Genomic DNA, 9,790 nt, shown 5'->3' with positions numbered 1-9,790 from the left:
TAAACTTCTAGTTCCTAGGATCTTTCTGTACTCAGTTTGACTTTCCTCTGGGAAAAGAATAAATCTTATAGTTGTAGATGGTGGGGAGAGAGGGGTGTCCTCTCTTCATTGCTCGCTTAGAGCAAATACTCTCCTGAAATATTTTTCTTCATAAGTTTCAGAACACTATTCTAACTCTACTTACAAGTTTGGAAAATCACTATGCCATATAGCTGACAGAAAAAAAAAAAAAAAAGACTAACTTTTGCATTAAAAATATCTGATCTAGTCTACGGCCGTGCCACCCTGAACAAGCCTGATCCTGTCTGATCTCAGAAGCTAAGCAGGGTCAGGCCTAGTTAGTGCTTGGATGGGAGACCATCTAAGAAGACCAGGTGCTGTAGGTGTAAAAAATAAAAGAAGGGATTGTAATCTGATAAGGTCCTTGCAATCTGTGAGGTCAACCAAGGGTTGCCTCACCTAAAAAAATTTAAAAAAATATTGATCCACAGGTAATAGCATGGAAAAGTTCATTATACCTTAAATTTTCAATAATAAAAAATTTAAAAAGTATTTGACCCAACGCTAAAAAATGTTATCTTTCCTAAAGCATTCTAAGAAGTGTGGGAAATGGAAGAGTTATCTTAAATCTGGGATGCTGTTTATACATGGGGAAAAAAGCACTTAAAATGAGCATTGACCTGCAGTTGTTCCTGGGCTGTAAGCAAGGTACAGCCCAGGACCAGTGCTTCTTGATGGTGGAAACGTACAGTTATTCACTCATTTCTAATTTGCAGTTCCCAGTCACATGTGCTTCTTGGGAGTAATCCTGAGGCCCAGAGTTTTAGTTGCTTATATACTATGCATGTCGAACTCCTAAAACATTGGAGCACAAGAGAACACAAGGCTAGATATTTCATTGTTTCTGAGTGTAGTGTGATGCAAGGTGCCAGCTGGGATCTAAAAAGTGTTTTGGGCTTAGCCATTGTGATGATGCACAGAGAGGCAGGCAGTCTTCACAGGTGATCAACACTGGAAGTGTTAAAGAAACACTGCAGAATGAGGGAAGTCCTATTTCTACCTTTGCGTTATAAAATCTGAAGTAGCAAGTAGATTTTTGCACATGGTATAGGGCGCCCCGTAGGTATTTCAAGGATAATATATAAAATAGGAAGGGAATAAAGGAGGTTGCAGTGGACTAACATGGACAGAACTTTTACATATAACCAATGTTTCACCATTACAAATCTACACTACTCTTAACTCCATTGCCATGATGCTGACCTCAGAGTAATATGAAAGACTGACAATATTTGGATCTGGTGATTGCTAACTTCAGACCTCATAAATATTATGTAACTCTAGTCTTTTTTGCCTCTAGCCAACCAGCCTGACTGCAATTTTCAGCCACAAGTGGCAAACTGACATTGAGAATTTATGAGCCCTGCCATATTAGTAATGCACATTTCCTTTTGAATTATTCTATCCCATAGCCTGAAGCGGATTATAATTATCATTCCTTTTGCCACACAAGTCTGAAGATCTACAAGTGGTTCAGATAGCTACATTAATATGTTTCAATGTTTTAGGAAGGTTGGTAAATAAAAGCCCATACATGACAAATGAAAAGTGGATGAATTTTTCATATTGGAAAAAATTTTTAACTATCTTCGCTAATAAAAATTTGGTCCCAGTCACAGTGTGTCCATAGAAAATTATTCCCTTTCTCATTAGAGAAATTTTTCACTTTACCATCGAAAAACCAACTGCATACAATACAGTGCACTTGAAGCAGAGTATTCAGGTAGTTGATCTAGTCCATGAATAAAGTTAGTTCTACACCAAGATAAATATATGGTCTTAGCTGTTTGGAAAACATTTTCTTACATAAACAATGTGGCTAAGTTCTCAGGCTAGCCCATTTGTCCATAATGTAACTGAAATACTACATATTTGCAATGAAAACAAAAAGCTAGGAAACAGTTCAGCTGCAAGCACCTAGTAAAATATTATTATGTTATGGGTTTACTGAGCTAGCCTAGGAATGTTGCTGCCATTTGAAATGTGGTTTCTAAAGGAAAAAGTGTCCCACATTGTCGGACAATTAGGAAAAGTGAAAAGTCCATTCTACTGCTTCCTACCTCCCATTCTCAGCCTCTTTCTCTCCTAGCCCCAACTGGAAAGAGGATGGAGGCTGAGTGGCCCTGAAAGCACTAGAGAAGACAAGAGGCCAAGTTTCATCCCTTCCCATAAAGACTGCACCAGCCCCAGAGCCAGGATCCTTATGTTGCTTCAACTTTTCCTAACTTCTAGAGCAAGAGAAAGAAATCGAGTCTGTTTTTGAAGTTTAAGCAACCCCTCTTACCTAATCCTTAGCATCAGAGTGAACATCTCAAGCCCCAAAGTAGCCACTCTGAGAAGAAACATGGTGGCTCTTAAGAACTATTATCATTCTACCCAGAGTACACCAATATGGACAGGAGGTCTAGTTAATAACTGTTTACAACTTAGATGGAGCCAATGGAACTGGACCGTCCAGCTTCAGTTCTGGTTCTAAGATTTACTGGCCGTCAACCTTCAGAAAGTTATTTAACCCTTTCGTGCTTTAGTTTTTTTCATTTGTTAAAAAATGGGAAAATAAAAAATTGTTGTAAGGATTAAATAAGTTCATATGTATTAAGTACTTATCAGCATGGTACCTGGCACATAGCCATCAATAAGTTGAGCTATCACTCCGTATAGGTTTAATACCACTATGAATGAAGAAGGTACAAAATGTTCTCTCCTTTTTCAAAGCTATATTATTTTTTTCTGGTATCTAGAGTAGTAGTAGTTAGATGTAACTTAGTAGGAAGACATAATTTAGCAAGTAGACATTAATACCTAGAGCCTTGAGCCTCTGAAATATTTCTTAAATAAATTCCCTTAAATAAAACCCAGACTTTTAAATTATAAGTGCATATGGGTAATAGATAACAGTAAACTTATTTTATCTTGTGTTATCGAATAATACTTTAAAAGAAAGCATTTTAAAAGTCTATAAAAGTACAGGTGAGTATGTGAGGCAACAAAAATACTGATATACTACTACTAGAGAGAGTGTTGATTGGTACAATCACTTTGGAAAACTGTCAGTATGAAGTCACTAGTTCACTCCTAGCTATATACGCAATAGAATGCATATAGAAGTGCACTAAGAAACACACAGAGAATATCTGTAAGAGCAAAAAAATTGGAAATAACCCAAATGTCTATAAACAGTAGAATGCATAAATTATAATAAATTCATATAATGGAAGAATATATAGCAACCAAAATGAATGAAGTACATCTACAGACAATATGGATGGATCTTTAAAATATAAAATCAAGCCAAAAGAGCCAGACACAAAAAAGAGTATCTACTACATGATTCTATTTATAAAAAGTTCAAAACAGACAAAATTGAATCACTGTTTAGGAATCTATACATGGGGTAAAACTATAAACAAAAGCAAGGAAGTGAATATTATTAAAGTTGAGATTGTGATTACTGAGATGGAAGAGATTTGGACTGAGAAAGGCATGTTGGAATTCTTCTGACAATCAGGTTTCTGTATATCATGGTGCAAGTAATTTAAAATATTTACTAATGTTAAACTCAAGTATTTTTTAAATCAAGAAAAGTCAAAAAATCAAAAATAATTCACAATTCTTACTATACAGTGAAAAAACATTAATAGCATAGTTGTCTATGTTACATTTAATTGACTAGGCTATGAGAAATCTGTATCTGAAAAAATTTTAAATGAATTCTTATAATTACTCTATTACTAAAAATTAACAAATACTCCTGATGACCATGTAACTATATTCTTATTCAAGAGCTTTTTAATTGATATAATGTACATGGAAGAACTATACTGTTTGCTGAAGCATAAAAAGCTACCAAATTTTCTAAAGAAGAAAAGTGTATCCTTTCAGAATTTTATAATAATGATAATAAAACAGCCAACATGTTTGTAGCAATTTACATGTAGCAATGTAGCAACTTCATTCATATTATTTAATTTGGTCCAACAACCTGAGCAAGGTAAACTGGGAAGATATTCTTGGACTTAGTTTACAGGCATAAAAACACTGAGACTCAAGGAGGTTAAGGGCTTTGTCCAAGATCACAAAAGTTACGAGTGAGCAGATATGGATTTAAACCCAAGCCTATTTTTAAAACTCTTTTTATTTATGGAAAATTTCATGCATACATAAAAGTAGACAGATTACAATAACTCCCATGCGTCCCCTCATCCAGCTTTAACAATTATCCACTTATGCTAAGCTTGTTTCATCTATAACCATCCTCCCGTCCCAATGAATTATTTCGAAGCCAATCGAGATATTTCATCATTTCATCTGTAAACATTTCAGTATGTATATCTAAAAAGTGAGAATTCATTTTAATGATTTAACAATATAACCTACCACACATAAAAAAATTAACAGTAATTTCTTAATATCAACAACTACTTGGACAGTCTTAAGATACTCCCCTTTTGTCATATATATATATAATTTATTATTTTTTTATTAAATAGCTTGTTAAAATAGGATCCAAATAAGGTCTACACATTGTGTTTGATTGACATATCTCATGCCTGTTTCAATCAATTCCTCTCTCCCTTTTTTTCCTTCCATGTAATTTGTCGAATAAATGAATTTCTTTGTCCCTAGCATCTCTCACATTCACTAGTTGTATCTCAGTGGTGTCATTTAACATGTTTCTCTCTCTTATATTATCTATAGACTGATATTAAACCTAGGGACTTGTTTTGATTCAAATTTAGTTTTTTTGGCAAGAATATTTAATGGGTGGGGGTATGCTGACAGCTGTCTCTCTTTTTGTGATATTAGCAGCCATTGATATTAGTGCCTAGATCCATTAACTCCTTAGGGGTTTGCCAAATGGCGATATTACATCAGTCTTTTCTCATTCATTGGCAAGAATACTTCTATAAAGAAAAACTTTCCTTTATCAAACGACTGGTCAAACTGAGGTTCAGTTCATACAAGAAATCACGGTAAAGGCTTGATTTTTTCCATCTACTTAACCAGTTTTCAGAATAGCTAGTTAAAAATCTAGTGCTTCAGTGTTCTTAATTGGAGATTAGATAAAATTTCTATCTAAAAGATTCTGATCTAAAATAGTATCTATTTCTATGTAAATGATTTCTATATGAAAAGTTGAGTCAGTGAAACTTAAATCAATTTTGAAGCAAAAATACTGGTCAGAGTCCAGTAAAACTGAATTATTTTATTAATTTTCATCATAAAGTAAAACATTAATCACCCAGACTTAATAAACCACATCTCTCTCCACCTTTTTCTTCTCAACACTTTCATTTTGGGGTGGGATGGGGATGGAAGATTAGAGATAACAAGTTTGCAATTAAAGGGTGGAAAATTCAACTCTAAATGGATTTTTCTTTAAGAAAGAAACCCAAAACCAAAAGAAAACAGGTAAAATTAGCTATTGGAAATCATGGCCATGTGAATCAACCCTTGCTCCCTACATCTGGCAGCACTTAGCTCCCCGAGGGCACACTTGGTGCCCCAGGGCACTGTTACACATGTTTGACCAGCAGGGCAACAACAAAGGACACAGAGGCTATAAAAAGAGGCAGCAGGTAACCATCAGGCCAGCCAAATGGCTGAGGCACTTTGACAAAACACACAATGAGGCAACTGCCTATTCCCATGGCTGGAAAGTCAACGAGGGAGAGCTTTATTTTAGGATTCAAATTCCACAATGCGCCTCTTTAAGTCGCTGGGTTACTTTCTTGTTTTAATCAGGTCCTCAAATCCTCCCTTTTTTTTCCAGACACTCAGTGAAAAACATCAGACACAAGCTGTATAGAGCCACCTTGTCTTCTTGCCAAAAACCCATCTGAGAATTCAGCTAGACTGTTTTCTGGACTCTTTCTGCAGACTGTGGAGGAAGTGAAGGTGCCAAGTTATTCCACACACACTCAAAAAGAGACAGAGGTATTCACGAATGATATGGTCTATCTTATTATATCTGTTCTGCAACTTAGATGAGTATATAGGACTATCAGTTTTAAAAATGGCTCCTGCCTAAGCAGACATTTTGTAATTATATAGTAGGAACTTTGCCTTTCCCTCGGCGTAAAGCCACCTATTGGAGACGTTGGTAGGGGAGTGTCTCCCTTCTCTCCCATCAAGAATCTTTATTCTCCCCTCCTCCTCTTTACCAAGACTATTAAACCAAACCAACTCATTCCTTCTAATTTAATCTTAGTAAAACACTGGAATGATAATTCCTGTTAAACTAAGGCTTTATAGGGATATTCCTTAACCCAAAGGGATGATTCTAGTAGTTGGAAATTTTAAGTTCAGGACAGGCTGTGGGGGAAATATTTTGGGGCAATTAGACCTTTCCAGTGATTTCAGTTACACCATTGTTAATCTGTTTCATAAAAATGAAGCTGGTTTGGGGGTGGAAACTATAAATGTCTTGTCTCTCCTTCTAGTGAAATATTTATGAATTATGAATTTTTGAAAATGATGAGAACTTAAGATAAAATAATTCTAAATTGTCATTCATAATTATTCTTCAAAATAAGTCCTTAATGCTGAGCAAAGGGAAGAATATTTTGATGTATGACATACATATACGTGTGGGTGTTTATGGAATTAAGACATCTTTTAACAAATGGATCACATACAATTAAATATTTGGAGAAGCTAAGTATATTTTTAAGTACAGAAGAAAATTAAACAAGATTTTATTAAGAAACAGACTATTTCTTGCTAACTCATGTTGCTACAGTGTCTACAATTTAAGATAAAAGGCAGAAAGGTAATTGATGACTGCATTACTATTGTTCGTGACTTTTTTACAAAACCAAAAGCATATAAAAAATTTGAATTCAGAAAGATAATTTCAAATGCTGTAGTCTGAGGCCAGGGTTCATGGCTTAAGAACGCAGACAGCAGTTTTGTCTGGGGTATCCTTCCTGTAATGTGATAGCGATGTTGTGTTACACATCTTCAGATCCCGTTACCTCTCACCAGCTTTCGTTTGTTTCCATCTCTGCAATATGTTTTGTGTTTTTTTTTTTCTTTTTTAAATGTAGACTTAAAAATGAGCTAAGTCCAGGTTCATGAGATTGAGGCAGTTATTTTTGTGGGCTATAGTTTCTTCGCTCCCTGGTATTTTGGAAAATGTTTGCCATAGATGCCTATACAATGGGAGACTCTAAGACCAGAAAACATTATCCTTATCTCTGTTTTATTATAATAGAGACAGTTTCTTCTGTTCAAGCTTTTGCTTGGGTTTTATAAGTGAGCAAGAACCAAAAGATGCTGGAGTTTTATAGTTCAAGGGTTTTCAGGTGTATTTTTCACAATAATTAAACATATTTTAAAAGTGAATAAGTACATTTATAATTACTGACAATAGTAAGCTGTATTTTTAAAGGCGACACATTCTCCGTGGAATTAATTGAACATCTCCTGGTTTGTTATAGTTTGACCATGTACTTCCTGTTTAATTCTTATTCTTCTATTTTCCTTCCTTGTTCAAGCTGTGCTGTATCTAGAAGACTAAATAAGGCCTGTAAGTTTGCTTTAACAATAAATACATGGTTAAAGTAACAAATTAATCATGATAAGTTTAAGAGAAAAATCAAGAATCAAGTTAGCATGTGGTTTTAATGTTCTTAAATTATGATGAATTTGGATCTATAATGAACATAAAGAATAAGCACTGTCCTCCCTTTTTTATCCCTAAGAAGATGATTTTCTGTCATAGCTTCAAATTCTTATATATCTAAATCTATTTGTCATGCAGTTCACAGCAAAACAAACTTATTTATTTCTTTACAAATCTTCCTTTCAGAGATGCAAGTTGCAGATCATGTATAGTATGATATCATTAAAAATACACAGACATTTGCACATACATAGAAGAAAAGTCTAGGTGAAGATAATTACTAAGTTTTCCTGCTTACAATTCTTCAGTATTTGTCAACTGCTTTTAGAAAATAATTCCAACTTCTCAAAGTCTTTGAGGCCCTGAGTGGTCTGGCCCCTGCTTACCTCTCTGGATTCCTCACTCTCTGCTCTGCCTGTACCTCACTGCCGGTCAGCCACAGGGGTCCCCTTTCTGTTCCTCGGACATACTAAGTCCTGTCTCGGCTCTGCATTTGCTCTTTCACCAACTTCTCACATCACTGGTTCATTCACATCCTTCAGGCCTTAGCTCAAACGTCACTCCATCAGAGGCCTTCTGGGAGCACTTTCTCTAAAGTGGTCTCCTCAGTTACTCACTCCCTCTTAACTTTGTTTATTTCCTTTAAATCACTTTTCCCACTGTTATATGTTTGTCTAATTGTGTCTTCTTGTCTCCCCTACCAGAACGCCAACTCCACCAGGTCTAAACTCCAGCACCTATCATAGAAGTTGTTATATCTGTCCTCTTTCTTTAGCCCTCTTCAGCCTGGTAAAATCTTTAGTACTTTGCATCTGGATTTTCTTCTTTCAGGGTTTAATTTTTACAATTCAGATTTAATTTTCCTGTTAAATGAACTATTCACATGAGCAAGCACCAGTGAGTAAAAAGTATGGTTAATTCATTTGCTATCTGAAAAGCTGGGGATGAGAAAACCTCACGCAGACTTCGGGGCAAATGATATTTGTAGATAAATTAAAAATGAAGAAAATGATTTTTTGAAATTATAATGTAAGTCAGAGGGGAAAATCAAACACACACAGAAACATATATATGTGCCTACATATGTATAACATTATAGGTACATACAGTTGGCCCTCTGTATCTGCGGGTTCTGCATCCTTGGATTCAACCAACTATGGATTGAAAATATAGCTGACCCTTGAACAATACGGGTTTGAGCGGCGCAGGTCCACTTACATGATGATTTTTTCAATGAACGCAGCAAATGTATTTTCTCTTACTTATGATTTTCTTAATAACATTCTTTTCTCTAGCTTAACTAATTGCAAGAATACAGTATATAATACATGTAACATACAAAGGATGTGTTAATTGTTTATGTTACTGGTGAGGCTTTCAGTCAACAGTAGGCTATTAAAAGTTAAGCTTTGGGGGAGTCAAAAGTTATATGAATTTTCAACTGCCCAAGGGATGGCACTTCTAATCCCCATGTTGTCCAAGGGTCAACTGTATTTGGGAAAAAAGTTACACTATTGCTGACATGTCTTATCTAGTTAGGCCTACAATGGTTGTATCTGTACTGAACATGTGCAGACATTGTTTTCTTGATGTTATTCCCTAAACATTATAGACTAAAAACTATTTACATAGCATTTACATTATATTAGGTATTATAAATAATCTAGAGATGATTTAAAATTTATGGGAGGATATGTGTAGGTTATATGCAAATACTATGCTATTTTATATAAGGAACTTGAGCATCCGAGGATTTTGGTGTCTATGGGGGTCCTGGAACCTATCCTCTGAGGATACCAAGGGACCTGTCTTGGCTCTGCATGATCAAATATACACACACATATGTAATATATATATGTATGTACATATATATTTGATTAACCATAAATATCAGATGACACCTGATGGCTAACTCTAGACACAGAGGTATATGGTTGTGTGTATTAGGTTGGGAGTTCTCTAGTGTTTATCATCTACCCCAGTGCTGGCTCAGTGTCTGGCATACCATCAATAATTAGTACGTGTTTGTTAAACGAAGGAATGAACTCATTCATTCCCAGTTCCTGGAGTGATCTTGGCATATCCCACCTCATTCTTGTAGAC

At 35.3% G+C, this 9,790-nt stretch overlaps 1 protein-coding gene and 1 pseudogene across 4 annotated transcripts in view; one reads left to right on the top strand and one right to left on the bottom strand.

Annotated features, from left to right (window-relative positions):
- Nucleotides 1-9,790, bottom strand: part of METAP1D (methionyl aminopeptidase type 1D, mitochondrial) — a 70,410-nt gene that overhangs the window by 36,243 nt on the left and 24,377 nt on the right. The window lies entirely within an intron of this gene.
- On the top strand, nucleotides 268-386 carry LOC112470684 (annotated as a pseudogene).

This window comes from Pteropus alecto, unplaced genomic scaffold (assembly GCF_000325575.1).
Source record: "Pteropus alecto unplaced genomic scaffold, ASM32557v1 scaffold3, whole genome shotgun sequence".
Taxonomy (NCBI): Eukaryota; Metazoa; Chordata; class Mammalia; order Chiroptera; family Pteropodidae; genus Pteropus; species Pteropus alecto.
Note: the sequence above shows the minus strand (reverse complement) of the source record. Positions and strands in the feature narration are given on the sequence as shown.